The sequence below is a fragment of the Aristolochia californica genome, unplaced genomic scaffold, assembly GCF_029961685.1.
Source record: "Aristolochia californica isolate CCGP_79_NKW_82.1479 unplaced genomic scaffold, dmAriCali1.0.hap1 SCAF_10, whole genome shotgun sequence".
Lineage (NCBI taxonomy): Eukaryota > Viridiplantae > Streptophyta > Magnoliopsida > Piperales > Aristolochiaceae > Aristolochia > Aristolochia californica.
The window spans coordinates 12,270,263-12,285,338 of NW_027181771.1; positions in this window are offsets into that span (position 1 = coordinate 12,270,263).

Here is a 15,076-nt window from a genome sequence, read left to right on the forward strand (position 1 = left end):
ATATGCATGCCAGAAACATGTTGAAGATGCAAATGACCTAATAATCCAAAAATTTCAAGGAGTAGAAAAAAATTAAATTCTCAAGTTAATGTGTGGCCAGAGCCACACAACCCACTTTTGTCCTATCTTCCAAAATCACAGATACTTTTTTGAATTATGTCTCTCAGCATTTGTGCATTTCCATTATGGATGTTCATTTTTTTTTCAAATCCAAACTTGTCCCACTTTTCTCGTAAAAAAAATGATCATAAACAAATTTAAAATTTTAGAGTTCATGTATTCAAAAAAATTTGAAAACTATAATAAATGTAAGAGAAGAAATTTATTTCACGCAATAAAAATGAACTCCGAAGTTTTGTTATCCATGTTTGGGAAATTCCACGAGTACAACCCCTAATAGCTTGGTGGAATTTTATAAGAAGTAGATTTCTAATTGATCATAACATGCTTTAAATGTGGTAGATATGCATGCCAGAAATATGTTGAAGATGCAAATGACCTAATCATCCAAAAATTTCAGAGTAGAAAAAAATTAAATTCTCTAGTTAATGTGTGGTTGGATATTTACCAGAGCCAAACAACCCACTATTTGCATATCCTTCAAAATCATAGATACTTTTTTGAATTATCTCTCAATCAGAATTTGTGCATTTCCATTTTGGATGTTCAAATTTTTTTCAAATCCAAACTTGTCCCACCTCTCTAGTGAACAAAACGATCACAACAAAATGATAATTTTTGAGTTCATGTATGCAAAAAAAATTGAAAACTATAATATATGTAAGTGAAGAAAATTATTTCACGCACTAAAAATGAGCTCCAAAGTTTTGTTATCCATGATTGGGAAATTCCATCAGTACAACCCCTAAAAGCTTGGTGGAATTTTAGAAGAAAGATATTTCTAATTGATCCTAACATGTTTTAAATGTGCTGGATATGCATGCCAGAAACATGTTGAAGATGTAAATGGCCTAATGATCCAAAAATTTCAGAGTAGAAAAAAATTAAATTCTCAAGTTAACGTGTGGTTGAAAATTTACCAGAGCCAAACAACCCACTTTTTCCCTATCCTTCAAAATCACATATTCTTTTTGGAATTATCTCTCTCAGCATTTTTGCATTTCCATTTTGGATGTTCATTTTTTTTTTCAAATCCAAACTTCTCCCACTTTTCTCGTAAACAAAACGATCACAACAAAATGAATATTTTAGAGTTTATGTATGCAAAAAAATTTTGAAAACTACAGTAAATGCAAGTGAAAAAAATTATTTCATGCACAAAAAAAGAACTCCAAAGTTTTTTTTTCCATGTTTGGGAAATTCCACTAGTACAACCCCTAATAGCCTGTTGGAATTAAAAAAGAAAGATATTTCTAATTGATCCTAACATGTTTTAAATGCGGTGGATATGCATGCCAGAAACATGTTCAAGATGCAAATGACCTAATGATCCAAAAATTTCAAGGAGTAGAAAAAAAAAAAATCTCAAGTTAAAGTGTGGTTGGATATGAGAGCCAAACGACCCACATTTTCCCTATCCTTCAAAATCACATATACTTTTGGGAATTATCTCTCTCAGAATTTGTGCATTTCCATTTTGGATGTTCAATTTTTTTTCAAATCCAAACTTGTTCCACTTTTCTCGTAAACTAAACGATCACAACAAAATGAAAATTTTAGAGTTCATGTATGCAAAAAAAAATTGAAAACTATAATAAATGCAAGTGAAAAAAATTATTTCACGCTCTAAAAATGAAATCCAAAGTTCTGTTATCCATGTTTGGGAAATTCCTCTAGTACAACCCCTAATAGCTTGGTGTAATTTTTTAAGAAGGAGATTTCTAATTGATCATAACATGTTTTAAATGTGGCAGATATGCATGCCAGAAATATGTTGAAGGTGCAACTGACCTAATGAACCAAAAATTTCAGAGTAGAAAAAATTTAAATTCTCTAGTTAACTTGTGGTTGGATATTTACCAGAGCCAAACAACCCACTATTTGCATATCCTTCAAAATCATATATACTTTTTTGAATTATCTCTCTATCAGCATTTGTGCATTTCCATTTTTGATGTTCAAATTTTTTTCTAATCCAAACTTGTCCCACTTTTCTCATAATCAAAACGATCACAACAAAATGATAATTTTAGAGTTCATGTATGCAAAAAAATTTGAAAAATATAATACATGTAAGTGAAGAAAATTATTTCACGCACTAAAAATGAACTCCAAAGTATTGTTATCCATGTTTGGGAAATTCCACTAGTAAAACCCCTAATAGCTTGGTGGAATTTTATAAGAAGGTGATTTCTAATTGATCATAACATGTTTTAAATGTGGTGGATATGCATGCCAGAAACATGTTGAAGATGCAAATGACCTAATGATCCAAAAGTTTGAAGGAGTAGAAAAAAATTAAATTCTCAAGTTAACGTGTGGTTGGATATTTACCAGAGCCAAACAACCGCTTTCTGCCTATCCTTCAAAATCGCAGATACTTTTTGGAATTATCTCTCTCAGCATTTGTGCATTTCAATTTTGGATGTTCAATTTTTTTTCAAATCCAAACTTTTCCCACTTTTCTCGTAAACAAAACGATCACAACAAAATGAAAATTTTAGAGTTCTTGAATGAAAAAAATTTTGAATACTATAATAAATGTAAGTGATGAAAATTATTTCACCCACTAAAAATGAACTCCAAAGTTTTGTTATCCAAGGTTGGGAAATTCCACTAGTACAACCCCTAATAGCTTGGTGGAATTTTACAAGAAAGAGATTTCTAATTGATCATAGCATGTTTTAAATGTAGTGGATATGCATTCAAGAAACATGTTGAAGAAGCAAATGACATAATGATCCAAAAATTTCAAGGAGTAGAAAAAAATTAATTCTCAAGTTAAGGCGAGGTTGGATATTTACCTGAGCCAAACAACCCACCTTTTGCCTATCCTTCAAAATCACAGATACTTTTTGGAATTATATCTCTCATCATTTGTGCATTTCCATTTTGGATGTTCTTTTTTTTTTCAAATCCAAACTTGTTCCACTTTTCTCGTAAAAAATACGATCACAATAAAATGAAAATTTAAGAGTTCTTGTATGCAAAAAAAATTGAAAACTATAATAAATGTAATTGATGAAAATTATTTCACGCACTAAAAATGAATTCAAAAGTTTTGTTATCCATGTTCTAAAAATTCCAGTAGTACAACCCCTAATAGCTTGGAGGAATTTTTAAAAAAAGAGATGTCGAATTGATTCTAATATGTTTTAAATGTGGTGGATATGCTTGCCAGAAACATGTTGAAGTTGTAAATGTCCTAATGATCCAAAAATTTCCAAGAGTAGAAAAAAATTAAATTCTCAAGTTAAAGTGTTGTTGGATATTTACCAGATTAAACCAACCCACTTTTTGCCTATCCTTCAAAATCAAAGATGGTTTTTGGAACTATCTCTCTTAGCATTTGTGCATTTGCATTTTGGATGTTCAATTTTTTTTCAAATCCAAACTTGTCCCACTTTTCTCGTAAACAAAACGATTACAACAAAATGATAATTTTAGAGGTCATGTATGCTAAAAAACTTTAAAACTATAATACATGGAAGTGAAGAAAATTATTTCACGCACTTAAAATGAGCTCCAAAGTTTTGTTATCCATGTTTGGGAAATTCCACTAGTACAACCCCTAGCGTGGAGGAATTTTAAAAGAAAGATATTTCTAATTGATCCTAACTTTTTTTAAATGCGGTAGATATGCATGCCAGAAACATGTTGAATATGCAAATGACCTAATGATCCAAAAATTTCAAAGTACAAAAAAATTAAATTCTCAAGTTAATGTGTGGTTGGATGTTTACTAGAGCCAAACAACCCAGTTTTTGTATATCCTTCAAAATCACAGATACTTTTTTGAAATATCTCTCTACAGTATTTGTGCATTTCTATTTTCGATGTTCAAATTGTTTTCAAATCCAAACTTGTCCCACTTTTCTCGTAAACAAAAAAATCAGAACAAAATGATAATTTTAGAGGTCATGTATGCTAAAAAATATGAAAACTACAATACATGTAAGTGAAGAAAATTATTTCACACATTTAACATGAACTCCAAAGTTTTGTTATCCATGTTTGGGAAATTCCACTAGTACAACCCCTAATAGCTTGGTGGAATTTTATAAGAAGGAGATTGCTAATTAATCATAACATGTTTTAAATGAAGTGGATATGCAAGCCAGAAACATGTTGAAGATGCAAATGACCTAATGATCCAAAAATTTCAAGGAGTAGAAAAAAAATAAATTCTCAAGTTAATGTGTTCTTGGATATTTACCGGAGCCAAACAACCCACTTTTTGCCTATCCTTCAAAATCACAGATACATTTTGAAATTATCTTTCTCATCATTTGCGCGTTTCCATTTTGGATGTTCATTTTTTTTTCAAATCCAAAGGTGTCCCAGTTTTCTCGTAAACAAAACGATCATAACAAAATGAAAATTTTACAATTCATGTATGCAAAAAAAATTGGAAAACTATATAAAACGCAAGTAAAAAAAATTATTTCATGCACTAAAAATGAACTCCAAAGTTTTGTTATCCATGTTTTGGAAATTTCACTAGTACAACCCCTAATAGCTTGGTGGAATTTTAAAAGAAAGATATTTCTAATTGATCCTAACATGTTTTAAATGTTGTGGATATGCATGCCAGAAACATGTTGAAGATGCAAATGACCAAATGATCCAAAATTTTAATAGTAGAAAAAAAAATTCTCAAGCTAACGTGTGGTTCGATATTTACCAGACCCAAACAACCCACTTTTTGCCTATCCTTCAAAATGACAGATACATTTTGGAATTATCTCTCTCAGCATTTGTGCATTTTCATTTTGGACGTACAATTTTTTTTTAAAATCCAAACTTGTCCCACGTTTCTCGTTAACAAAACGATCACAACAAACTGAAAATTTTAGAGTTCATGAATGCAAAAAAATTAAAAGCTATATAATAAATGTAAGTGAATAAAATTATTTTACGCTCTAAAAATGAACTCAAAAGTTTTGTTATCCTTGGGTGGGTAATTCCACTAGACAACCCCTAATAGCTTGGCAGAATTTTATCAGAAAGAGATTTCTAATTGTTCCAAACATGTTTTAAATGTGGTGGATATGCATGCCAGAAACATGTTGAAGATGCAAATGACCTAATGATCCAAAAATTTTAAAGAGTAGAAAAAAAATTAAATTCACAAGTTAACGTGTGGTTGGAAATTTACTAGTGCGAAACAACCCACTTTTTGCCTATCCTTCAAAATCACAGATACTTTTCATAGTTATCTAACTCAGCATTTGTGCATTTCCATTTTGGATGTAAATTTTGTTTTCAAATACAAACTTGTCGCACTTTTCTCATACACAAAACGAGCACAACAAAATGAAAATTTAAGAGTTATTGTATGGAAAAAAATTGAAAACTATAATAAATATCAGTGAAGAAAATTATTTCATGCACTAAAAATGAACTCCAAAGTTTTGTTATCCATGTTTGGGAAATTCCACTAGTACAAACCCTAATAGTTTTGTGGAATTTTATAAGAAGGAGATTTCTAATTGATCATAACATGTTTTAAATGAGGTGGATATGCAAGCCAGAAACATGTTGAAGATGCAAATGACCTAATGATCCAAAAATTTCAAGGAGTAGAAAAAAATTAAATTGTCAAGTTAACGTGTTGCTAGATATTTACCGGTGCCAAACAACCCACTTTTTGCCAATCCTTCAAAATCACAGATACATTTTACAATTATCTCTCTCAGCATTTGTGCATTTCCATTGTGGATGTTCAATTTTTTTTCAAATCCAAAGGTGTCCCAGTTTTCTCGTAAAAAAAACGATCACAACAAAATGAAAATTTTACATATCATGTATGCAAAAAACATTGGAAAACTAAAAAAATGCAAGTGAAAAAAATTATTTCACGCACTAAAAATGAACTCCAAAGTTTTGTTATCCATGTTTGGGAAATTCCACTAGTAGAACCCCTAATAACTTGGTAGAATTTTAAAAGAAAGATATTTCTAATTGATCCTAACATGTTTTAAATGTGATGGATATGCATGCCAAAAACATGTTGAAGATGCAAATGACCTAATGATCTAAAATTTTCATAGTAGAAAAAACAATTCTCAAGCTAACGTGTGGTTCGATATTTACCAGACCCAAACAACCCACTTTTTGCCTATCCTTCAAAATGACAGATACATTTTGGAATTATCTCTCTCAGCGTGCATTTTCATTTTGGATGTTCAAATTTTTTCAATTCCAAACTTGTCCCACTTTTCTCTTTAACAAAACGATCACAACAAAATGAAAATTTTAGAGTTCATGTATGCAAAAAAATATAAAAACTATATAATAAATGTAAGTTAAGAAAATTATTTCACGCACTAAAAATGAACTCCAAAATTTTGTTATCCATGTTTGGGAAATTCCACTAGTACTAACCCTAATAGCTTGGTGGAATTTGATAAGAAAAATATTTCTAATGTCCTAACATGTTTTAAAAGTAGTGGATATGCGTGCCAGAAGCATGTTGAAGATGGAAAAGATCTAATGATCCAAAAATTTTGAGTAGAAAAAAATTAAATTCACAAGTTAACGTGTGGTTGGATAAATATTTACCTGAGCCAAACAACCCACTCTTTGCCTATCCTTCAAAATCATAGATACTTATTGGAATTATCACTCTCAGAATTTGTGCATTTCCATTTTGGATGTTCAATTTTTTTCAAATCCAAAGTTGTCCCACTTTTCTCGTAAACAAAACGATCACAACATAATGAAAATTTTAGAGTTCATGTATACAAAAAAATTGAAACTATAATAAATGTAAGAGAAGAAAATTATTTCAGCCACAAAAATGAACTCCAAAATTTTGTTATCCATATTTGGGAAATTCCACTTCAACAACCCCAAATAGCTTGGTGGAATTTTATAAGAAAGAGATTTCTAATTGATGATAACATGTTTTAAATGTGGTGGATATGCATGCCAGAAACATGTTGAAGATGCAAATGACCTAATGATCCAAAAATTTCAAGGAGAAGAAAAAAATTAAATTCTCAAGTTAACGTGTGGCTGGATATTTACCACAGCCAAACAACCCACTTTTTGCCTAACCTTCAAAATCATAGATACTTTTTGGAATTATCTCACTCAGCATTTGTGCATTTCCATTCTGGTCGTTCAATTTTTTTTCAAATCCAAAGTTGTCCCACTTTTCTCGTAAACAAAACGATCCCAACAAAATAAAAATTTCAGAGTTCATGCATACAAAAAAAATTGAAAACTATAATAAATGAAAGAGAAGAAAATTATTTCACGCACAAAAATGAACTCCAAAGTTTTGTTATCCAAATTTGGAAAATTCCACTAGTCCAACCCCAAATAGCTTGGTAGAATTTTATAAGAAAGAAATTTCTAATTGATCCTAACATGTTTTAAATGTCATGGATATGCATGCCAGAAACATGTTGAAAATGCAAATGACCTAATGATCCAAAAATTTCAAGGAGTAAAAAAAAAAAAAATACTCAAGTTAACGTGTTGTTGGATATTTACCAGAGCCAAACAACCAACTTTTTGGCTATCCTTCAAAATCACAGATAATTTTTGGAATTATCTCTCACAGCATTTTTGCATTTCAATTTTGGATGTTCGATTTTTTTTCAAATCCATACTTGTTCCACTTTTCTCGTAAACAAAACAATTACAACAAAATGAAAATTTTAGAGTTCACGTATGCGAAAAAATTTGAAAAAAATAATACATGTAAGTGACGAAAACTCTTTCACGCACTAAAAATGAACTCCAAAGTTTTGTTATCCAGGTTTGGAAAATTCCACTAGTACAACCTCGAATAACTTGGTGGAATTTTTTAAGAAAGAGATTTCTAATTAATCCTAACATGTTTTAAAGGTGGTGGATATGCATGCCAGAAACATGTTGAAGATGCAAATGACCTAATGATCCAAAATTTTCGAGTAAAAAAAAATTTAGTTCTCAAGTTAACGTGTGGTTGGATATTCACTAGACCCAAACAACTCACTTTTTGCCTATCCTTCAAAATGACAGATACATTTTGGAATTATCTCTCTCAGCATTTGTGCATTTCCATTTTGGATGTTCAATTTTTTTTCAAATACAAACTTGTCCCACTTTTCTCGTCAACAAAACAATTACAACAAAATCAAAATTTTAGAGTTCATGTGTGCAAAATTTTTTGAAAACTAAAATAAATGTAGGAGAATAAAAATATTTCACGCACTAAAAATGAATACCAAAGTTTTGTTATCCATGTTTGGGAAATTCCACTAGTACAACCACGAATAGCTTGGTAGAATTTTATAAGAAAAAGATTTCTAATTAATCCTAACATGTTTTAAATGTGGTGGATATGCTTGCCAAAAACATGTTGAAGATGCAAATGACCTAATGATCCAAAAATTTCAAAGAGTAGAACAAAAATAAATTCTCAAGTTAAGGTGTGGTTGGATATTCACAAGATCCAAACAACTCACTTTTTGCCTATCCTTTAAAATGACAGATACATTTTGGAATTATCTCTCTCAGCATTTGTGCATTTCCATTTTGGATGTTCAATTTTTTTTCAAATCCAGACATTTCTCAATTTTCTAGTTAACAAAATGCTCACAACAAAATGAAAATTTTAGAGTTCATGCAAAAAAATTTGAAATCTATAATAAATGTAAGTGAAAATAATTATTTCACCCACAAAAAATGAATTTCAAAGTTTTGTTATCCATGTTTGGGAAATTCCACTACTACAACCCCAAATAGCTTTGTGAAATTTTATAAGAAAGAGATTTCCAACTGATCCTAACATGTTTTAAATGTGGGGGATATGCATGCCAGAAACTTGTTGAAGATGCAAATGACCTAATATTTACCACTGCAAAAAACCCACTTTTTTCCCATTCTTTAAAATCACAGATAATTTTTGGAATTATCTCTCTCAGCATTTGGGCATTTCCATTTTGGATGTTCAATTTTTTTTTTGAATCCAAACTTGTCCCACTTTTCTTGTATTCAAAATGATCACAGCAAAATGAAAATTTTAGAGTTCATGTATGCAAAAAAAATTTGAAAACTATAATAAATGTAAGAGAAGAAAATTATTTCACCCACTAAAAAATGAACTCCAAATATTTGTTATGCATGTTTGGGAAATTCCACTAGTACAAACCCTAATTGCATGGTGGAATTTTATAAGAAAGAGATTAGTTATTGATCCTAACATGTTTTAAATGTGGTGGATATGCATGCTAGAAAGATGTTGAAGATGCAAATGACCTAATGATCCAAAACTTTCAAGGAGTAGAAAAAAATTAAATTCTCAAGTTAACGTGTGGTTGAGTATTTACCAGAGACAAACAACTCACTTTTTGCCTATTCTTCAAAATCACAGATACTTTTTTGAGTTATCTCTCTCAGCATTTGTGCATTTCTGTTTTGGATGTGCAATTTTTTTACAACTCCAAACTTGTCCCACTTTTCTTGTAAACAATACGATCAGAACAAAATGAAAATTTTAGAGTTCATGTATGCAAAAAAAATTTAAAACAAAAATAAATGAAAGTGAAGAAAATATGCTCTAAAAATAACTCAAAAGTTTTGTTATCGATGTTTGGGAACTTCCACTAGTACAACCCCTAATTGCTTGTGGAATTTTATAAGAAAGAGATTTCTAATATCCTAACATGTTTCAAATGTGGTGAATAAGCATGCAAGAAACATGTTGAAGATGCAAATGACCTAATGATCCAAAAATTTCAAGCAATAGAAAAAAATTAAATTCTCAAGCGAACGTGTTGTTGGATATTTACCAAAGCCCAACAACCCACTTTTTGCCTATCCTTCAAAATCACATATACTTTTTGGAATTATCTCTCTCAGCATTTGTGCATTTGCATTTTGGATGTTCAATATTTTTTCAAATCCATACTTGTCCAACTTTTCTCGTAAACAAAACGATCAAATCAAAATGAAAATTTTAGAGTTCAAGTATGCAAAAAAATTTGAAACCTATAATAAATGTAAGAAAAGAAAATTATTTCATGCTCTAAAAATGAACTCCCCAGTTTTGTTATCCATGTTTGGGAAATTCCTCTAGTACAATGCCTAATAGCTTGGTGGAATTTTATAAGAAAGAGATTTCTAATTGATCCTAGCATGTTTTAAATGTGGTGAATATGTATGCCAGAAACATGTTGAAGATGCAAATGACCCAATAATCCAAAAAATTCATGGAGGAGGAAAAAATTAAATTCTTTAGTTAACGTGTGGTTGGATATTTACCAGAGCCACACAACCCACTTTTTGCTTATCCTTCAAAATCACCGATACTTTTTGGAATTATCCCTCTCAGCATTTGTGCATTTCCATTTTGGATGTTCAAGTTTTTTCCAAATCCAAACATGTCCCACTTTTCTCGTAAACAAAACAGTCACAACAATATGAAAATTTTAGATATGATAAAGGTAAGTGAAGAAAATTATTTCACCCACTAAAAATGAACACCAAAGTTTTGTTATCTATGTTTGGGAAATTCCACTAGTACAACCCTTAATAACTTGGTGCAATTTTATAAGAAAGAGAATTCTAATTCATCCTACCATGTGGTTGGTATGCATGCAAGAAACATTTTGAAGATAAAAATGACCTAATCATCCAAAAATTTCGAGTAAAAAAAAATTGAATTCTCAAGTTATCGTCTGGTTGGATATTTACCAGAGCCAAACAACCATTTTTTCCCTATCCTTCAAAATAACAGATACTTTTTGAGATTATCTCTCTCAGCATTTGCGCATTTCCATTTTGGATGTTCAATTTTTTTTAAATCCAAAATTGCCCCACTTTTCTCGAAAACAAAACAATCACAACAAATTGAAAATTTGAGAGTTCAAGTAACCAAAAAACTTTGAAAACTATAATAAATGTTAGTGAAGAAAATTATTTCATGCACTAAAAATCAACTCCAAAGTTTGGTTATCCATGTTTTGGAAATTCCGCTAGTACAACCCCTAATAGCCTGGTGGAATTTTATAGGAAAGTGATTTCTAATTGATCCTAGCATGTTTTAAATGTGGTGGATATGTATGTACGAAACAAGTTGAAGATGCAATGACCTAATGATCCAAAAATTTCAAGGAGTAAAAAAAAATTAAATCCTCAAGTTTTCTTCTGGATGGATATTTACCAGAGCCAAAGAACCCTCATTTTGCCTATCCTTCAACATCACATATACTTTTTGAAATTTTCTCTCTCAGCATTTGTGCATTTCATTTTGGATGTTCAATTTTTTTTCAAATCCAAACTTGTACCATATATCTCGTCAACAAAACGATCACAACAAAATGAAAATTTTAGAGTTCATGTAACCAAAAAAAATTGAAAACTATAGTAAATGTAAGTGAAGAAAATTATTTCACGCACTAAAAATGAACTCCAAAGTTTTGTTATCCATGTTTGGGAAATTCCTCTTGTAAAACCCCTAATAGCTCTGTGGAATTTTATAAAAAAGAAAATTCTAATTGATCCTTACATGTTTTAAATGTGGTGGGTTTGCATGCCAGAAACATGTTGAAGATGCAAATGTCCTAAAGATCAAAAAATTTCAAGGTGTAAAAAAAATTAAATTCTCATTGGTTGGATATTTACCAGAACCAAAAACCCCACTTTAACCTATCCTTCAAAATCATAAATACTTTTGGAAATTATCACTCTCAGCATTTTTGCATTTCCATTTTGGATGTTCAATTTTTTTCCAAATCCAAACTTGTCCCACTTTGCTCGTAAACAAACGATCACAACAAATTGAATATTTAAGAGTTTCAATAAGAAAATTTTGAAAACTATAATAAATGTAAGTGAAGAAAACTATTTTACTCATTGAAAATGAACTGCAATGTTTTGTTATCCATGTTTGGGAAATTCCACTAGTACAACCCCTAATAGCTTTGTGGAATTTTATATGAATGAGATTTCTAATTGATCCTAACATGTTTTAAATGTGGTAGATATGCATGCCAGAAACATGTTGAAGATGCAAAAGACCTAATGATCTAAAAATTTCAAGAAGTAGAAAAAATGAAATTCTCAAGTTAACGTGTGGTTGGATATTTACCAGATCCAAACAACCCACTTTTTGCCTATCCTTCAAAATCAGAGATACTTTTTGGAATTATCTCTCTCAGCATTTGTGCATTTCCAATTTGGATGTTCAATTTTTTTTCAAATCCAAAGTTGTCCCACTTTTCTCATAAACAAAACGATCACAACAAAATGAAAATTTTATATTAATAAATGTAAGTGAAGAAATTTATTTCACACACTAAAAATGAACTCCAAAGTTTTGTTATCCCTGTTTGGGAAATTCCACTAGTAGAACCCTTAATAGCTTGGGGGAATTTGATAAGAAAGAAAATTCTAATTGATCCTAACATGTTTTAAATGTGGTGGATATGCCTGCCAGAAACATGCTGAAGATGCAAATGACCAAATGATCCAAAAATTTCAAGGACTAAAAAAAATTAAATTCTCAAGTTATCATGTGGTTGGATATTTACCAGAACCAAACAACCCACTTTTTGCCTATTCTACAGAATCACAGATACTTTTTGAAGTTATGTCTCTCAGCATTTGTGCATTTCTATTTTGGATGTTCAATTTTTTTTCAAATCCAAACTTGTCCCTCTTTTCTAGTAAATAAAACGATCACAACAAATTGAAAATTTTAGGGTTGATGTAACCAAAAAAATTTGAAAACTATAATAAATGAAGTTAAGAAAACTATTTCACGCACTAAAAATGAACTCCAAAGTTTTTTTATCGATGTTTGGGAAATTCCACTAGTACAACCCCTAATAGCTTGGTGGAATTTTATAAGAAAGAGATTTCTAATTGATCCTAACATGTTTTAAATGTGGTGGGTATGCACGCCAGAAACATATTGATGATGCAAATTACCTAATGATCCAAAAATTTCAAGGAGTAGAAAAAAATTAAATTCTCAAGTTAATGTGTGGTTCGATATTTAATAGAGCCGAACAACCCACTTTTTGCCTATTCTTCAAAATTACATATAATTTTTTGAATTATATCTCTCAGCATTTGTTTATTTCCATTTTGGATGTCCATTTTTTTTTCAAATCCAAACTTGTCCCACTTTTCTCGTAAACAAAACGATCACAACAAAATGAAAATTTTAGAGTTCATGTATGCAAAAAAATTTCAAAACTATAATAAATGTAAGTGAAGTAAAATTTTTCACTCTCTAAAAATAAACCCCAAAGTTTTGTTATCAATGTTTGGGAAATTCCACTAGTACAACCCCAAATAGCTCTATGGAATTTTATAAGAAAGAGATTTCTAATCTCCTAACATGTTGTAAATGTGGTGGATATGCATGCCAGAAACATATTGAAGATGCATATGACCTAATGATCCAAAAATTTGAAGGAGTAGAAAAAAATAAAATTCTCCAGTTAACATGTTGTTGGATATTTACCTAAGCCAAACAACCCAGCTTTTGCCTATCCTTCAAAATCACAGATACTTTTTGGAATTTTATCTCTCAATATTTGTGCATTTACATTTTGGATCTTCAATTTTTTTCACATCCAAACTTGTCCCACTTTCCTCGTAAACAAAACGATCACAAAAAAATGAAAATTTTAGAGTTCATGTATGCAAAAAAAAATTGAAAACTATAATAAATGTAAGTGTAGAAAATTATTTCACGCACTAAAAATGAACTCCAAGGTTATGTTCTCCATGTTTGGGAAATTCTCCTAGTACAACCCCTAATAGCTTCGTGCTATTTTATATGAAAAAGATTTTTGATTGATCCTTGCATGTTTTAAGTGTGGTAGATATGCATGCCAGAAACATGTTGATGATGCAAATGACCTAATGATCCAAAAATTTCAAGGAGTAGAAAAAAATTAAATTCTCAAGTTAACGTGTGCTTCAATATTTACCAGAGCCAAACAACCCACTTTTTGCCTATCCATCAAAATCAGATATACTTTTTGGAATTATCTCTCTCAGCATTTGTGCATTTCCATTTTGGATATTCAATTTTTTGTAAAATCCATACTTGTCCCACTTTTCTCGTAAACAAAACTATCACAACAAAATGAAAATTTTAGAGTTCATGTATGCCAAAAAATTTAAAAACTTTAATTAATGTAAGTGAAAAAATTTATTTCACGCACTAAACATGAACTCCTTAGTTTTGTTATCCATGTTTAGGAAATTCCACTAGTACAACCCCTAATAGTTTGGGGGAATTTTATAAGCAAGAGATTTCTAATTAATGCTAACTTGTTTTAAATGTTGTAGATATGGATGCCAAAAACATGTTGAAGATGCAAATGACCTAATGATCCAAAAATTTCAAGGAGTAGAAAAAAGATAAATTCTCAAGTTAACGTGTGGTTGGATATTTACAAGAGCGAAACAACCCACTTTTGTCCTATCCTTCAAAATCGCATGTACTTTTTGGAATTATCTCTCTCAGCATTTGTGTATTTCCATTTTGGATGTTCAATTTTTTTTCTAATCCATACTTGTCCCACTTTTCTCATAAACAAAACTATCAAAACAAAATGAAAATTTTAGAGTTCATGTATGCCAAAAAATTTTAAAACTATAATAAATGTAAGTGAAAAAAATTATTTCAAGCACTAAAAATGAACTCCAAAGTTTTGTTATGCATGTTTGGGAAATTCCACTAGTACAACCCCAAATAGCCTGGTGGAATTTTATATGAAAGAGGTTTCTAATTGATCCTAACATGTTGTAAATGTGGTGGATATGCATGCCAGAAACATGTCGAAGATGCAAATGACCTAATGATCCTTAAATTTCAAGGAGTAGAAAAAAATTAAATTCTCAAGTTAACGTGTGGTTGGATATTTACTAGAGCCAAACAACCCACTTTTTTCCTATCTTTCAGAATCAGAGATACTTTCTTCAATTATCTCTCTCA